The following is a 19406-nucleotide window of genomic DNA, read 5'->3' as shown; positions in this document are numbered from 1 at the left end:
AGATAATATTTGCTCTTGTTTTCCCTGCAAAATGCAAGTATTTGGGGGGAGGGACCAACCTTTACTATCCACAAAATAGATGGAGTGCTGATCTCAATGCTGTTTCTGAGCACAATTGAAATACTAACTGCAACAATAACTCAGCAACATTTTCTAGGAGGCAAAGATGCAACCAGAGAAAGTTGTTGATGATTACAACCTATCAAGCAACTCAACAGAATACAAAAAAACCCCTCTTAAACAAGTTACTTATGAACTAAAGCTTGAGAAATAGAAAGCTTTGAGGCACTATACTGGACTTACACATAACTCGTTCTTCATGCATAGCACTCATGAAAGAGTACTTGAGATACTTGTACAAGAGGCAGTGAAAATAGTAAGAGCCAAGAATCTCACTTAGAGCTAACTTTTAATAATGGCCTGCAGTTTTCATGGTGTATAAAAACTGATTTCTGATGAAGGAAGGAAGGAAGCCCAATTAAATACAGACGCCATGCTAATGACAAGGTGACGGATGGATGACTAAGCTAGATTTGAACACACCTAGACCACACCTCAGGATACTCACAGGAGAAAGCCTGCTACTGAATATGGAAAAGCCTGCCTTGGGATTGGAAAGAAAGCAGAGAAAATCAGTACAAGATCAATTTATATGAATAATGTGAATCTCTGGACACTAGTATTAAAGAAAGTGCAAATTTGTCTTTTGTGTCTTTCCAGTGTCAAGTCATGAGAGGAAGGAAGGTAAAGGTAATAGTTCCTGACCTAACTGCATCATTTCTGTATTGACGAAAAAATCTTCAACAACTATAAGCAATAATTTCTATTGCAACTATAAGCAGAATACTGATTTACAAAGAATTCACCCATTTTACTCAATTTTGAAGACTGGGATATTCCAGCATAATGTTGCATGTGTTGAAGATATGATATGGATAGTGAACAGGAAATTCCCTCACCTACACCAGGGTCTTTTCTCAGAGTTCCCATAACTTTTAACACAGGTAGCACTGCATTGTTCATATGTGCTTAAGCCCCAGCTGGCAAAATTTAGTGTAAATACATCTGCTTTGAGAAAAGAGGTTGAAAGAGGTTTGTTTATGCAAGTTTCCTCTCTTTGCTATACCCAGTAACCACTGGTGGCACAAGTAGGAAATTCTACTGCATAAACAAGGCCCCAGAGCCTCTCCTTAGCCTGTGCTAAACCACAGATACCAGGTGTGTATATACCTTCAAAGAGTTGGAAGAATCTCTTAATTTGTTGTCCCATTGAAACTAAAGCACTGCCTCATCACCATAATTAAAAAGGGAGGCAACAGGAACTGCAAAACAAATTTATATTAAGTTGTACTTTTCTGGAGCTGGCAGTACTTTCTCCTGAAAATATAATAGGGGAGAGTGTACAGGGTGTGTAACCTGTAAGGTTACTTAAGGCACATGTTTCCCCACAATAAAAAAAATATTGCCCTTTTTAAATTGGTTCAGATCTTGAAGAATTTCTCAAAAATTATTGCTCAGTAGGCAGAGCACTGTTAGAGATGACCTACAGAGATAGAAAGCACTCCAAGGCATCTCTGTTTAGTTATGGGATTTTTCATAATCCTTTTAGTCCCAGGATTTCTTACCAGTAAACCCATTACACTACACAACAAACAGGTCAAAGACTTCACTAAGCTATTAACGATTGGGATAGCTTAGAGTGGGTTTCTGTTTTCTGGTCACAAAACTATCCAAAGAATTTCTCCACCTGGGAACATCACACTGACAGTATCCGTTGGGTTAGAGTCTCACCAGCGTGCAGTGTTTTAGTCTAACAGAATAGATTTGCTCCCTTAAAAAAATTAGAGGGAAACAAAATCAGTTGGCAAATGAACACCACCACCACCCTAGAGGCTGAAGTATTCTCTTCTTTCAATGTCTCATTTTTATTTCCAAAGATCTTTCTCAATCTCTCAGTCCTCTCTCTCATCACTCAATGGAACAGACAGCAGCCCACATGTCCCCAGCATCCTGGTGAATGATTCCCTTAACTTTCAATCTCCTTCTTCTCCAGAGCCCACAGATTCAAAGTCACACTTTGCCTACATTCACTCTTCAGGGACCTCTACTAGTCACAAGCAAATAGACACACTTTACTATTCAGCATTTCCTAGATACACTTAGTGATACCTTACCTATCACTGGAAATGCATGGGTGTATGTAAAGACATGCAACTCTCTTGAAACATTTCTCTAAGTTTTTCTTGAATTGGGTCACTATTCTCAAACCCAGCAGTGTTTTGTCAGAAATGAGAACACCTTTCAGGAAAAGGGCAGAAGTGGCTGTGGCTTGGCAGCTCTTCTCCCTCCTGCCCAGCTCCCCACCTCTCTTTCCCTGGAGAGAAGGTAGGGAAGGATACCACCCAACTTCTCCTTACAGCCCTTCTTCTGCATAGGATTCAACAGAACCATACAATGCCCCTGAGTCCTCTCTCCCCTTTCGGCTGTTCTTTTCCTAGCCAGAAATAAAGGTGCCAGGAAAGAAGGCAAGAAGAGTAAGGAAGAAATGTTAGATAGGACAGGCCTCTTCTGTACAATACCTCTCCTATCATCAGAGACCAAATCTCGCTCCCTCACACACAGCCCTCCCCTGAAATTCAGTGTCCTTCCAGCTCTCTCTTCTCATAGCTCTTCAAATCCCTCACCCAGTAACACAAGTCCTCCAAGCACCAACACCATCCAGTTACCACATCCTCAAGAGACCCACCACCAAGTCACCGTTGGCTCTACTGACACGTTTTGCCCTCACCTCCATCATCTCCTTTAGTCCCAATGTTACACAAAGGGGAGAGGGAAAGGTAAGGACAAGAAGTAGGTAGCAGTTTGCCTCAAGAAAGCCAAAGAACCATCACATGGAAGAACTGGTATTGGTTTACTGCTCATGGCTTCTCCTCAAAGCCAGGGAATTGTTTCTCCCATGAAATTAGTTCCCTTCCTCCTCAGCAGGTCCTTCAGTTAAATATGATTTTTCTGCTACAAAAGAAAACTACTTTCCTTCTTGTCTTCCCAAGTGGTCCGTAAATCATTATCCCACTGTCCTGGTTTGAGTTAAAACAGAACCAATTTTATGTTCAGCAATTTTACTTTTCAGTTAAGTCTCTTCTAACTAACTTCACTCTCTGAAATTAATGGCTTATTTTTCATACAATGTCCACTTCCAGAGTGCTAAGACCTGATGTTAATGCCAAGGAATGGTATGCAGAGAGGCTCCTGCTTACACTTATTGCTATAACAACTAAGGTCAGCTAATTTTGTTATACGCCGCATTGGAGGGTCGGTAACAGAAAAGCGTAGAAGTGTCACAGCTGCCAAGAGGAGCGGACAGGAGAATACCCTGACCAACAGGGTATTCCATCCCATTGGCATCATGCTTAGTATAAAAGCTGACAGATCAAAGGGTCAGACTCTTTCTTTAGTGGCTGGTGTCTGAGGAGGACTCCGTCTCTTTGTCTGTCTGCCTCTGATCCCAATCCGTGTGCTTCTGAATCCAGTTCTTGAGTTCAGCTCCCGTCTGTCCCTGGGTCCAGTCTGGGACTTTCCCAGTGCCTGCTGGTGACGTGATCATCATGCTGGGAGCCTGATACAGTTTTGTATATATTGTATATATTTTATTATTTTCTTATTAATGTTATTTTTTCTTTTTATTATTTTATTAATAATATTTCATTAATATATTTTCGTTTCTTTCCAGCCCATAAGTTCTCTCTTCCTCTCATTTTCTCTTCCTTCTCTGAAGGGGAGAAAGGTAAAAGAGAGCATCTGAAGTTCATCTTAGTGACCAGCCCAGCCCAAACCACAACACCCACACTTCATATCTTTTGCAATTTTAACAGCTTGCCCTTGCAAATTTTCATTGAGCTGCCTTTGGTGAAATTTTACAGCTTTTAAGTTTCTGTCTGCTGAGAAAACCTGCATAATACTGTTTTCCTCTTAGTTTCAACAATCTCATTGTCCTAAAATACTAACACCTCGATAGCAGACACCAAGGTTAGTGGTTTTCTACTGTCAGCCCTTATCACCAGCTCTTGACATTTTAAATAAATGAGGAGGCAGAAACACTACAGAGAAGAAAATCCCCCTAAATGCAAAATGAGGTTCACAGCTGATCATGAAGATTCTCAATATTAAATTAATAAACCATACATAGGCAACCATCCCAAGAATATCTTGATTCCTTTCTTTTACTTCCTCTCATTAGGTTTCACTTCTTTTCTGAATGGCTTTCTCAAAGTAAACAAAAGTAAAGAATTTTGTGCCCTGCACAGATAGTCAGACTAGCAGCAATCCCAAACTACAGTACTCTTCCACGACACTAGAAACATGCACCTCAAAAAAAAAAAAAAAAAAGTGTTTACTCAGTCACCAGACACGAGCACATTTTTTGTCAATAAATATCAAGGCATTTCATATCATTTAAAAAATATCAACAGCTGTTTTGTAGAAAACATGCAGACAGCTGTTTACTGTGTCAGCACAAACAACAGAAACCAGGGAATAGGATCTCAGTCATCATGAGATCCTTTTTTTTTTGGACAAGATCAAGTTCTGATAAGTTTGGTTAAATGCTGAGTTACCTAAATACTGTTGAGCGTATGTCCTCAAGCAAAGCACTCCCTAGAATGCAGATTAGATACGAGAGGTGACCTCTCAATGTGACATATTTGGACTTAAATGAACTGGGCACACTTCATGTTTCAGCAAAAGCAAGTTATTCCCTTCTGGAAACTTGTAGGTGAAGATTTAGTCACACTGATTCAAAAAAGAATATGTATTTTTTTTCCAAATTATTATTTTCACTCCTGTGAAATAGCCTTAGGGTGAAATATTACAGCTGCACGTGTGGTTGTTCTACTGGTCCATTGCACCAACCCATTGTTCAGGAGATACGCTGTTTCCAGCTACACTATTGCAACTATTTGCAGTGGCATAGAGAAGGCTAAACTTCATTATCTCAACTATAAATTCTGGTCTGGACTCTGCACTGTTTAGCAACAAGCAAACAAATGGATATGTCATGGGCAGATATTTAATTTAGCACAAAACAAACAATCTGAATGCCTTTAATGTCTTTAAGCTACAGCCAAGGGAACTGTAGGCCTGCACAACTAAAGAAATTAAATTGTTTATTTGGGATGCTGGGTGGGTCCATCACTTCATGATCATGATGAAAATTACACTTATAAAAGAAATTATTAATCATAATGAGCACATGTTCAGTGGTCTATGAAGATCATAATTCAAGGACAGACAGGATTAAACACCACCTCCAAATTTTGAAAGACGGGCAGACAAAGGACATAGGATTTGCTGCTCTTCCTGAAAAGGCTTCTGTTATGTAATGTTGACAATAGCCCAAAGAAAATGAGCTCTAGGACAATAAACAACAGGAACCAACAGTAATTACATTGGAAGAGGGAGCTATGTGTCTAGAAGGCAAAGGACCTTGGAGATATACTGAACTTGGTTAGTCAGGGTAACTAGTAAACTGGTTCTGGGTGACTTGAACTGTTTGCAACATCATTGCATGGCTAATATGTCTGAAGTGGGGATAAAAGGTCTAGTGCTGAAAATTGTACCTATAATGGTTTAACTTAGTGGTCACGGAAAATGTGGGGTGTATCGCTGAAGAAGTGTGAGTTACAACTGTGGCGCTGAATGAAAAGGGAATTGCCTTCATCATAATTGCTATGTAACACACACCGGATGATGTATGCCCCAAATGATTCAGCTCAATTGTTTCACAAATGCTTTTTTTTGGCAGCAACATATGAAAATCTTCAAAACCTTTAAACCTGTTTGGAAGCAGAGAGATTATAACTGCATCAACACTGGGCATGGGAAAGCTGGTTGACTTAGGACATTCTGTAGAGCCATGACAGCAGATCAGTGGCACAGCACAGCTGCTGTGCTTCCCACGTCACTGCTGGAAAGAGGATTCAGTGTCCTTACTCTGGGCATACCCCTTGTTCCACAAACAGCATGGCCCTTTTTGTATCCTGCACACGCAGGCACCACCTTGAGGAGCCCAACAAGTGATCTCCCTGATGGGGTGGCATTTGGGACAAACTCTCTCTCCAGAGAAAAAACTAACACGTGTGGATGCCAGAAATGTGAATTTGCTAGAAAAAAATCCAAAGCATCAGAAGGAGAGAGGTACACCTTCTAGAGAAAGAAAACAAAAAGAAAATCAAGTAACTTTGTTTTCCTCAGGCCATAACAAGACCGAAACCTCCCACAGACACGTGTCCCTTCTACCTCTTCAATCAATGTACAAGCCAGTCATTGAAGAATGTATATATTATGGATTTATGTATGTATGTATTTTAAAAGTTGCTTAATAATGGGCTGTGGCATGAAAGGAAAGAAAAAAGCAACAGTTGCTCAAGAGCTGTTAAGTGAAGAGACACTCTGCAACAGCTACTAAAGCAGGAGGAGCTTTGGCAACTGTGGGACAGAAAAAATGTAAAGGAACTCACATTTTGGACTTGTCTGGTGGTGGCTGCTGCTTCCTGGAGAGGGCCTCATCCAAGCAAGCTAATGAGAGCATGAGCTCTCCTCCCCAATTTCAGCAGGATGTGGATCTGCAGCGCTGGCTGCTCTCCACTTGGCTTTCCGACCCGCAGGGCAAACCGCAGACTCACAAAGGGTTCATGTGATGGCAAAATGATGTCAAGACTTTATGTTTTGCCTCAGCTGTTCACAGCCTGGTGCAATCTCAAGACATTATCTCTGAAGTCCTGCAAGATTGCAGCAGCCTACTTTTGTTGCTGAAGGATAAAAGATGGGAGCTAATTCAAACCCAGTTGAAGTCAGCAGAGAAAATGCCAACAGTTGCTGCTTTTTCAAGGCTTTACAGGGGAATCAAGTTTCAATCTCAAGGAGTTTCCTTCATACATCACAAGCTTTGTTTACAGTTTTCCCCATTACAATAGTTTCCTGAACCTATGGGAATTAGAAGAGGTTACAGCAGCAGAAGCAAGGCTGGGAGTTTGTAGGCACCAGATACTCTCTGATAAATCCCTGCAGTAAAAAATGCACTAATGTACTCTTTTTTTTTCCATGTATGAGCAGGTTACCTTTCATTTACTGCAGGGTAACAGTGGTCGCTCGAGCAAATACATATATAGGACGGTGTTCAACAAGGTGGCTCTCATACTCCAGTGCAAAGAAGACAGAAAAAAAGCAGACAGCAGCTCCTGCTTTTGTTGTGAGATCAGTTCCAGGATTATTGGCTTAGTTTTTACCATCTCCTTGAGAAAACAGGCTGTATGTTACACATAAAAAGGTATGGCAGTACTATTTTTCACATCAAGTTATGATTAACTTACATTTCTAAATAACTCTGAGCATTAGAAGACCCATTTTGTTCTTCACTCCTGCCAGTTTTAAGGTACTTATTGGATATCCAATGAGTTTGGAAGCTTAATGGGATTCCCTTCATAGCTCTTCTAAAAATAGCACTTCAATTTTTGCACTGTTCTGAAAGAAAACCTGTGCTTGCCAAAGTAGGCATTTTCCAGATAGAGCAAGCATTGTCAGCAGTCTCTGCAATTTGGCTTAACATGATAAATGTTGATGGGAAGGCATAAGGTAATATTTTCAGAAATGCTATAATGTTTTCAGAGACTATGTCCCATTTTCAAGAGTGAATAAAGTTCTAAGGAGTCAGATTTTCAAAAGAATTGAGCATACAAAGAAATTTGAATTTTCATCAGCATACAAGCAGGCTTGTTACCAATTTGAGCACTTTAGAAGAAAAAGGCAGTTATTTTTATCTGCATGAACATTTTCATAAATCCTTTCCTTGGAAGGTACAGTTCCAATGCTTCAAAGAATTGGATTCTGAAATATTAAAATATTTCATATGAAGATATTGCTGTATCTCTCAGAAGTAAAGGAGAACAAAGAAATAAAAAGAGAAAGGAAATTGGAAATTACATTTCCAATAATTAGATACCCACAGAGCATAGAGTTTAATAATTAAGCCGTAAATCAGATTTCAGCACTAGCATGGATTTAATTGCATTTCATTTACTATGTTGTAAAACTTCAGCTCTCCTTCTTGATGAACCTAACTACAATGGGCAAGTGGTATAAACACATTTTAAGTGAAAACGAAGAGGAACCACTAAAAAGGTGAGTGGCAGCAAGTTACAGTGAGCAACAAAAAACTAAGGAAAAAGTCAGAAGAAGGGGAGACAAAGAGGAGACAAGGGGCTTCTGAAAATGAGGTTAAATATGTTAGCCACACTTCATACAGTCAGTTTTATATCTGTACAAAATAACAGCAAACTATTAACAGTCCTATTATTTTCTTTAAAAATATCCAATGCAGAACTTTGTAAAAGGAATTAAAAATAAAAGATCACTCTCTGTTTTAGAGGCAGAAGTCCCTCCAAATCTCTCATGAATGCATGAAGTATAATACTAACTATATCCTTTGTCTTCCTGCAATAACTGAATAAATCAATGTCTCTAACTTAGGTGTAGAAAGACATTTCAGTAAAAAGTCAACATAAAATACTGTTCAGCTAAAAATCTCTTTGCAAAATACTCCTGGTGGACATTTCACCCCACAAAGGAGTTTCACAATAACATACACTACACTACCCACAAATACAAATACACTTTGCCTCTCACCAAGGTAATACTGAGTACAGGGTTGCAAGTAATGCCCTTCTAAGCTCCCTTTCTGTTTGTGTACAAGCTTTTGCTATGGTAAATGTATACCACGCAAACAAGTTGCTAAGAGATAACACAGATTATGAAATTATGGTGGATTAGCAGCAACTGTTCAGATGCCCATGTAATCTTACCCCCATTGAGTGTAATGTAGTTTGCACCTCAACGGATGGGTGGCAAAGGCCTTACATGTACCATAGAGAGAAGCCATTGGGTGGAGCATACTGTAAATCCACACCCCAACTTGCCTCATGGCAATTTGTCCATGCAGGTATCCCTCTGGTTGCCTGGAGATGGATATTCTTTCCCTCTTCAAAGAAAACAAGGAAACTGTACCCAATGAAAGACAAAATTAAATGTTTACACAAAGTACAAGATACTGCACTGCTGCTAATAACTGAAAAGTTAGAAGCCATATCTGAAAATTCAGCTCTAAGCAGCAAGTTATTTGAAACAATATATTATCTTCTGTTCCATATGATTAAAATCGAAAAACACTTGAATTCTTCTAATAGAAATACACAGTCTAATCTTGCAAAGTAAATATTTGATTTTGAAAATTTTGTGAACTTAGAAGTTCCTAGCATTAAAAAGAGCTGAAATATGCAAGGACTGTGGTAATAAAACCCCTTTAAATGAAACAAAGCTATACCCTTAATGACCTAGCATTACCCTCTGTTAACTAGGCAAACAATATAATTTTTCATTTTTCTCCTTATTTGTATATACATTTTAATCACATAAATGAGCTAAAGACAAAACACTAAGAGGGTATTTTTTTATTTTCTTGGGATTTGGTTTTTTTTTTTTCTTTCTAAGCTTCATGAATCTAAACAAGGCTCAATTTTTCATAGTTGTATTTTTAAGTGAAGCATTACAAAATCGACAAACACTGTCATGCACAAAAATGGGCAAGTTTATCAGTATATAAGTTCATATATCTGTGTATTAAACTCTCTTTGCAGTTGAGCTTACCCACAGACATGTTTTGTTGACAAAAGTTTTATTCAGTTGATATTTAGTTCTAAAAGCATCAGTCTTGTTCCCACTAAAGAACAAAATCCTGTGGCCAGTCTTTTTGACAGTGTGTAGTTCCTTTTTAGATAGTTTTTATCCTTTAGACAGCAACTACCTCAGCTAAGTAAGTGTTGAAGAAATCATCTTAAATTTTAAAAGATATTTTTAGGTATAAAAGAGAGTAGAATCACCAAGCAGAAAACCAAGTGGCTTGGGGGTTATGTGTTAATATATTTTATCCACTCTTCTTACTCAATATATATCTCAGATCAAAGACATACCCTGTATAGTGTTACACAAATTAGTAGCTAATAGGAGAACAAGTGAGGGAAAAAAAAAAAGTAAGAGGGAGCAGAGAGGGATTAGCAGAAAAGTAAAAGACTGTTTATTTGAATGCCTGAATCTTCCTTCTAGCCCACACAGTCTTAAACTGGCTGACTAACCGCATCACTGCCTTCCCTTGCTAACTTGACTTTTTTCCATGCGAATTAATTTTGTATGTTCCAAGAACTCTCTCTTTTTGCACTGGAATTTTGTGGCTTGAAAAGCAAACAAATGTCTGGTCATTTAGGAAACTTCATGATGCAACAACACTCAACACGATAATCACTTTGAACTACATGGAGATCCGTAGTATGGAAGGCCAAAAACAATGAAACCTGCCATGACCTCAACAAAGCTCCAATCATCTGCTTTGTGTCAATACAAGGGCATAAAGCAACAAGCACAGAGCCAAGTTCAAGCTCTACAGTTAGATGGGCAATCCCTATGTGTAGATGAAGGGTTTAGCTCTAACTTCCTCCTGATGCAGGACCGAGACACACCCACATCAATGACTGGAGGGAGATTTACTTAAGTGAGGCATGCAGGGCCAGTACAGCAGGATAGGTGCAACAGCACAGTGTGCATCCCTCCAGACAGAACTCCATAGCTATTTGAAGAAGTTCCTATTAAACTCTTACTTCATCCTCAGTACCACCCTGAAGGAAGGAATGTGTTTATGGCACAAGTTAACAGGCCTGCCCACACCCTTGTCATGGGGGAAGGCACAGCCCAAGGAGCATGAAAAGAGGTCAAGCCACAAGATAAAGCCCGCAACAGAAACAAATGGCAAAAATACATGCTGATATCAACTTCAAAGTAGATAAAGTAACGTAAGACACAAACAACTTCAGGCCCAAAGGCATCACCTAATGTAGCAAACGCCCATAACTTGCCTGTTGGCATTATGGTGACAGCAGAAGTATGTTACATGCTTCCTAACATGCAGAGGAGCACAAGACTGCATGGTTCTCACGAGCAATAATTCCAGGACTCTAGTGGAGATAGATGTATGGCTGGAGAGACGGAGGTGCTACTCCAAAAGCACAGACAGCAAGACAGTTCAGGTAAGTTCGTAACAAGCAAACAGCTGGGGAAGCAGAGCTCCCTCTTCCTGTATGCGCCAATCTCCACCTGCTTTTATAGCATGGTCTTTCCTGATGCCTGTCATATACTTCCTCATCACTTCCCTTTTACCACGCGTAACTTCTCACTCTCCTTCGGATCATTCTTTCACATGAGCTTGCTTTGACCACTCCCATTACAAAAACATCCCACCCTGAGCCAAATGGTTTCATCAGTATCATTCCATCTTCTTTTCGTTCGGAAGCTCTTTGAACACAACCTTTATAGTTTCTCCCTGGGGCTTCTCTTCTTGTGTGGTTCCTTCCCTTTGAAACCAAATCTGTTTTTACCAGAATTTTTAATAGTACTTCTGTAGCCGACAGGTACCTCAGTAATCTGTGATTTATGGGAAAGGAGGAGGGAAATCTCTGTGCAATTTATATATTCTAGTTGATGTTATACACTAGTTGTGAAACTCTTGAATCATGGAAGGCCTCATTATATGGCGAATCTACCGTTTGTTTACAAAAGCTGCATCACATCCCTCCCAGACAAAGCACAATAATGGGTTGCTGTAACTTTAATGACAACCTATTCAAAGAGCTTTGGCACAATTAGTTGGATGAAGTGTAAAGAAACTAGCTGAATAACTACTCCGCATGAAATGCGGAGCAGAACAAAGGAAACTAGGCCTTCAAGGAAGGAAATCAGAACCAGAGGCTGGACAGAGTGACATTAGTAATGAAAAGGAAACTTAGGCAGGAGTGATAGGTTCTGCATAGCTGCAGGAACTTAGCCCTAAATTAATAGAAAATAAGCAAAATGTGAGGGATGAGGCATCCAAAAGCTGGAGTGTAAAAGATAGCCTTGTTCTCTTTGGATTTCTATGATTTCCTCTGGGTTTTTTTTCTAACCTCCTAATTATTCCTTCAATATGTCCCTCAAACATATGTTGACATCCTTCAACAAAGTCTAGATGAACATCTGCTTATGGGCTACTCACCAAACTGATAACTGAAGTCACAAACACTGGGTCCTTGGCTAAACAAATCCTTCAGGAGTCTAGTCAAAAAACCCTAGTCAAAAGACCCAAAAGCCTTCAGTTTTGGGTCTTCAGGCAAACTTGCGCAACACAGGTCATCCTCACAGTTCATTAGCCTGTCCCAAACATACATGCTTTAAAATTCTGCTGTGACTTAAGGATACCATTTTCCAAACAGTAAGGGGTTATACAAGCATTTGTGTTTACAGTCGAACTCAAAAGGCACAAGATAAACAAGACAGAATTGTTTTACTGAGCTCTTGCACATTGTTTTGCTTAAGAGGCAAATCCCAGAAGTTACAAATCCCAAGAAAAACTTCCTAAATATAATGCCTCTTCTGCTAATTGTCACTTTCTTTGGGAAACCCAGAGAGTCCATCTGTGCTCAGCAAAGCTGTTTCATCCTTCTGCAGTGAGCAACTGAGCAGATTCTCCCCTACTCAGAACTTGTGAAAAAAAAACCAAAGAAAGCAAACAGTTTTTTTTTTTTTTATTAAATTCTTTTTTCTTTATATTATCCTTGCATTTGCTTTCTCTTAAGAACGTGTCTTAAGACTCACATTTTGTAAGGTCAAAGACAACTCACTATTCTGCATCTAACTGATTAGCACTGGTTCTTCAGGGATACAATATCAGAACAAGGTCAACTAGAGGCTGACATTTCCCTTCCACCTCGTGGCAATCAGTATTTTAGGGATTTCCTGAGCCAGAAGTTGCCTCCAGAGTTGACTAGCTCTCCACAGAAGAAAAGCATACGATTTTTTTCAAACAGCTTCTGAACCAATTTATACTTTTGGCATCCTGTCACAAGGAGTTTCATGATTTAATTCTGTGCTGCATAAGGAACTATTTCTTTTGTTTTTTTGTAAAACTGGCACCTAGTAATTTACTTGGGCTCCCCTCAATTCTTGCAGTAAAGAAAATACAAAGGGAATGAGATTCTGAGAAGCATGGGTTGAATGGATCAAATGGGATGGCTTTCAAATTACACTCCTGCCTGCCCTCCCACCTACTCAAGTTTTCCCCTTCCTCCTATAAGAGGTTCTACATGAAAGACCTGAACCATGGAAGAAGTTGACCATACCTCTTTATTCATAACAGCTTGAAGGAATTGAATGTCTTTATTGAGAGATTCTGTCACATAATTTCTAGAAGTTCAAGCAGAGTATGTCTACCAGATCTATTAATTTGTGAAACATGATTCAAATATAAATAAACTACACTGGTTCTTCTGCCATACATCATAATTATTTCTATATACACTAATTTTATCCTTTATTATAGTTCCTAATATACTTGTTTGGTATAAAATTTGTACGTGGTGGTGTACACTTCCCTGGATCCTTGCCTACCCAAAACCCTTTAAAGACGACTAGGATCACATTTGGACAAAGGTGTGGTGATTGTCTCATTTATCTTCCCCATTTGTTCTACAACATCTTCCAGATGACTCAGTGTTCTAAAATCTTCTCCTACAGAGCATTTAGGTAAATTTGTTTTCAGGAAGATTGCTCTCTTGAGAAACCAATTCTCCTTCAGAGGATCTGTTTCACTGTACAGGATGTGTGTTAATATTAACTCTATCTATCCTCTGTTGCTGTGTGCCCCATAGAAACCCAGGGCAATCACAGGAAGATAATGATCACCACTAAGCTAAAAATAAAGCTTGTAATCTTAGATATAGAGAGTTCACAATGTAAAGAAAATATCTTGTCTTGAAGAACTTGTCTGTACCTTATACTATCACCCTTCCAATTTCTGACGGGGATTTTATAGAATACTGGCTTTGGTTTTCCTTCTCCTTTGTGCCTCATCCTGTGCTATTTCACTCACAAACAAAGGCAGCTACACTATTATGGAATCTCAGGTCTGCTCCTTTTAGCAAAGCTGAAATCTCAGCCTTGCTCTCTATCAGCTCTTCATTGCCTAGACTCCACATTAAGCTCAGTGCAGCAAAACAAAAACTTAAATATTCCCCAAAAGAATTTTCACTACTGCCTGCCATGCACGTATCAGCGGGGGCAGCTATAGTCTGAAATATCTGCACAGCCATGAGGACATGACGCTACTGGGAGACATGGAAGCACACACCACACCAACTAAAACTAACATGGAGATTAAAACTACCCTAGTCTTTCCTCCCAGGAAGTACGTGCCTGGTCACCATTACAATCTTGCTTGCTTGCAAGACTCATAACCTGCTTCTTTTCCTCAGATTTTCTTAAGGTTTCCACAGCAGTGTAGTTTAAGTCCTGCAGACTTTTTTTATGCAACATGTCTATATATTGCCATTGTTGTCCATGTGCACAGCAAAAAATTTACCCAAGTATACCACCAAGTCCTTTCCTGCTCCTGACAAATGTACTCCTGCAAGCGTTTTTCAAAAATGTCACAGTGTCCTTCCCCATGCATCTCTTCATAGAATCATACAATGTGTTGGGTTGGAAGGGACCTTTAAAGGTCATCTAGTCCAACCCCCCTGCAGTAAGCAGGGACATCTTTAACTAGATCAGATTGCTCAGAGCTTCCTCAAGCCTGACCTTGAATGTCTCCAGGGATGGGGCCTCCACCACCTCTCTGGACAACCTGCTCCAGTCTCTCACCACCCTCTTCCTAATATCTCATGTAAACCTACCCTGCTCTAGTTTAAAACCATTGCCTCTCATCCTATCGCTACACGCCCTTGCAAACAAACGGTCCCTCCCCAGCTTTTCTTGTAGGCCCCCTTCAGGTAATGGAAAGCCGCTATAAGGTCTCCCCAGTCTTCTCTTCCCCAGGCTGAACAACCCCAACTATCTCAGCCTGCCTTTGTAGGAGAGGTGCTTCTCTTCCTCTCTCTCTATTCCTTTTAATTATATCAAATATGAACTCTATCTTCTTCTCAGAGCCTTTTCTAGTCTTTCTACTCCCTAAATCTCTCATTCAGTGTCAAAGGACAACTCCTGCCCCTTACGCCCCTCCCCATCATTCCCATATATTTTCAAACACACACTTTCATATATTCTCCCATCTTAACACTAATGTTTTGAGGGAGTTCCCTATAATTATTGACATGGCCATTTAGTTGTTCTTTTTAAAATCTTCCTTTTACTTTCCTTTGTTATGGTGCTTCTATGGTAGAGAAGAGCAATTACGTCTGTGGTGTTCATTCAGTGAGAACACTGCAAATCACACTAGGCAGTAGGGTCTCATTGCTGCCACTGCTGCTCATCAGCCTGCATATGTTCATCTTTCCTCTCTTACCTAATTAATCTGAAAGTTCCTAGGCACAGTCTTTTGTGTGTGTGTATTTGTGATTAGCAAAGTCAAAACCACAACAGTGATGAGGTACCACTACACAGTACAAGATGCAAGGCCTGAGGAGCAACTAATTTGAGCAAGTGTGCTAAATACATATGGCACAAGAACCATATCTGATTTCACTGAAGATAGAAAGGGAAATTACTGATACCAATATTGCAAGATGGCATCCTTAAACACTCGAAAGCAGCAACAGCATCCAGATGAGCAAGCATCTTTGTGATTCATTCCTACCTGTCTGTTGATAAAGAATATTACAGGCAGCTGTTGTGATTATCACCTTCTCTGCCAAACATCGGTGAGAATTTCGTCCTTACTGAGGCTTCACAGTGAGCGAAGGACAGTCAAAGGAAACACAAATATGACAAGTTCTTACACTGTTGCAGTGGACCACCAAAAGGACCCTGACTCCTGTCCACTTTCTCCTCTTCTGTGGCTTCCCAATTACTTTGTCTCATATATTGCATTTTTACTGTTTTCCACATTGTGCATGTGGATGGGATGTTTGTCATATCCTTGTTTAACACAGTACTATTTGCTCAGTTAGGGCTTTCCTACAGCCCCATGCTTTCCATGCTATTAAAGAAAGTAAACCGAGAGAAGGGACAAGAAGTACACATAGCAAATCTCATTTAATATATGGTCTTATTACACCAAGCTTCATCTTTGTATTCCTTTCAGTTCTTGTTTTTCTAATTCACTGTGGCACCTGCCTAAAATTAGATTACAAATTCACTGGGTCAGGTATTTTGCACCTCTTTTGTCAAGTGCTTTGTGCAAATTCTATGCAAATGGTAAACATCAATCATCACCATAATACTAATAAATGCAAATTAAATGCTGTTCCAGGAGCTATTCCTGCAGAACAGTAACAGTCAGCATTTATGTAGGACTTCCCTCCCACCCCCCAGAGCGTAGTTAATTAATTGAGGCTGAACGACAATGCCATAATTAGCCAAGCCCAGGGTGCTCTTAACAGTGATGGGGCTACCAATGTAATGAAGGCATTCATAAGCCCAAGAAAGTACCCATTGTCATTTCACTGGATGGAATTAAAATGTTGTTTATGCACAGAATGATTGGTCTTATGATAGCACCAAGTCCATACAGAACTGTAAGGAACATGGGAAAGGAACAGAAAGAGCTTGCATCTTCACTCAGCAGCTGGCAACCACCACATATGATCTATTGAAACCACGTATGATTGTCTGAACAACACTGGCAGGTTCAGTTTTAGCCTTTTGTAAGTGTAGGGACAACATACAGGGATCTGCAGATTGACTAATGTATGTAGTACACATCATATGGATATGGAGTTACTGTCATTAAGGAAACATACATCGTTCAGTATATACACTGGCCGTACCACGTGCTCGGAAACTTAAAGAAAACAGATGAGTTGTTCCCATTGTATTAACCACAGACTACTGATGACCATTTATGCCAGGGAAGTCCTCTCTTTTTCATGCAGCCTCTCTCTTATGCAGCTAGAAGCTAAACAACGAACAAGCTGATGAGTGTAATCACTTCCAAGAAACCAGGCTCTTTAGTTACAAAACTGATTGGGTCAAATCAGCTATATGTAGCTGATTGTGCTATATCAAATAGAAATTAAATTAATCATCTACTTAGAGCACCACAGTCTCTAGAAGCAATATACTCCATGACAAGAATGTGTATTGCCTACTGACACTATGCTACCTCCTGAAATGAGTATGTGCCAATCATATGTGGGACATAACATCTACAAAAAGGAATATTGCAAAAGTTCAGAGAGAACAGGAATGGTTCAGTCCCCGATTTCTCACCAATCCAAATGATACAGCCTGCATTAGGGAATAACTCTGTCTTCTGTCATGCTTTACACACTATCCTTATGTTAGGTATACACATGGATTCACAGGTGCTGAGGAAGGTCATGCTCCTATGCTACTGCAAAAAAAGGTTTCCTCTCCAGAGATTTTTTTTCAGCGTCACAGACAAACTGACTCAGTACTGCTCACGCACTGCCAGTTATGTGCAAACCTCCCAGTTACACCAGCTTTGCTCAAACACCTTGATGTGGCAGGCACAGGAGCTATATGGCTGCCTGGTGAAGGTACTTCCATGCACAAGTGGTTGACATGTCCTATTTCCTAACTCATTCATTATAGGCATACACATGCAAACCTGCTGAATCCCAGGAGATATCATTATGGCTATGAGCAGTGGGCTACATTCTGTGCTCTGCCTTAAACTTTTAGAGTTAAGGAAAGAAATGACCTAAAACCATCATAGCAGCTTCTGAGTACCTCTTGCACTGAGAGTGTTCCTCTAGTGTGATTAGGAGTCCTGATGCTGTTCTCATTTACCACAGTCTCAGAAGAGCTGAAATGTTTCACAGTTCACCTGCCTTTACTTTTCTCCTAATATTTGTTTTTCTCCTCTCCCAGTGGACAGTGAGCTGGAGGCTGCAAGCAAGAAACGTGTGCCATCTCCAGGCTGCTTCTAATATGAAGAAATATCCCCAGGGATGCAATTTTTCAGGACCCCTAGACATGACCTTTAGTTCTGTAGTTTGGTCCTTTTTTTTGGTCTTTTAAATAGAAAAACATTCAGAGATTTAAAGAAAAAATCAAAGCCTTGCTGTCACTGGCTCCCCAATATTTAACATATTCTGCCTAGTGCCTTACTGAGTGGCTGCAGAATATGTCATGATATGGGAAAAAGAGACAATAAACACTGCTAGAGAAAAGGAGCATATTTTCCTGTAGGTTGAAACCTTGCATCAAATGCATCAGATAATATCAATTTGAAAAGCTTGCGATTCTCAGCATCCCCATTGCTGATATTATCATCAAAAGCCATGAAACAAGTCAAGTACGGTGATAAGAGCTATGCCCGTCACTAGTGAAGCATCATACAGTTATCAAAACACCAAATCACTGCCATTACCAACTGACGTTTATCCCAGGCACACCAAAACTACTTAAGCAACTAGATCTTTTGATCTAACCACCAGGCACAAAATTGTTACATATTTTGCATGTACCTACTGAAAAAAAAACCCAAACAAACCACAAACTACTGAATAGCCCCTGTCAACCAAAGAAAATGAACTGGCTAAATATAAACACTATGCACCACAGGTTCATTTGTCTGTGGAAACAACTGAAGATTACTCTATTTGAAGTTTGGAATGTATTTGCCTGTCTCCGTGCTGGTTCACTCTATTTATCATACTGCTTTACCACTTATCTAGCTGTAGGGACAGTAGAAATTCAGCATATCTTGATGGCAGTCATTTTCCATGGATTGCTGTGTGAGAGAGCTGCCCTGGGAGACAGCAGGAAGAAAGACGATCTGTAAGGCAGTTTCAATTGAAACATCTGCCTTTTTCCTTGCTCTCAGTTCTTTCCTTCAGTAGGAGAAGGTATCTGGCCACTTTCCCAACATCTTACCATGTTCTGAAGGTCCCAAAGGATGAAAGAAGATGTAACTACATCCAGCCGCTATCAGGTGAAAGGATGATATTTGGCTCCAGCATTGCCAGCTAGAGACTGCTATGATAAGAACACAGCTACATCAGTCTTTACTAGTGAAAAAGAGGTTTCCTATAATAATCTGATGCATGAACATCAGATTATAGGTGATGATGAAGTACAGCAGCAGCCTAGTGAATAAGTTGGCCTTAACAAACAGAAGCTCGCAAGTAATTCCACCAAAAAGTAGACTTTTAAAGTGATGCTGAAGGACAAGAAGTAGGCTCCTTCCCTCCTTCTAGCGTGATACATAGGTTTCACAAAAACTACATCTGGTATGGCATGAGAATTTAGACCACGACATAAATGGCAGAGACAACAATGAAGATGTTGGTGACACACGCGTAGTGTGATTGCCATTTGGATAACCACACCATCACAGTATGAACGAACTAATCAGAGCTGGGTTGAAGAATCTT

Source organism: Numenius arquata, chromosome 6 (assembly GCF_964106895.1).
Source record: "Numenius arquata chromosome 6, bNumArq3.hap1.1, whole genome shotgun sequence".
Classification (NCBI taxonomy): domain Eukaryota; kingdom Metazoa; phylum Chordata; class Aves; order Charadriiformes; family Scolopacidae; genus Numenius; species Numenius arquata.
Note: the sequence above shows the minus strand (reverse complement) of the source record.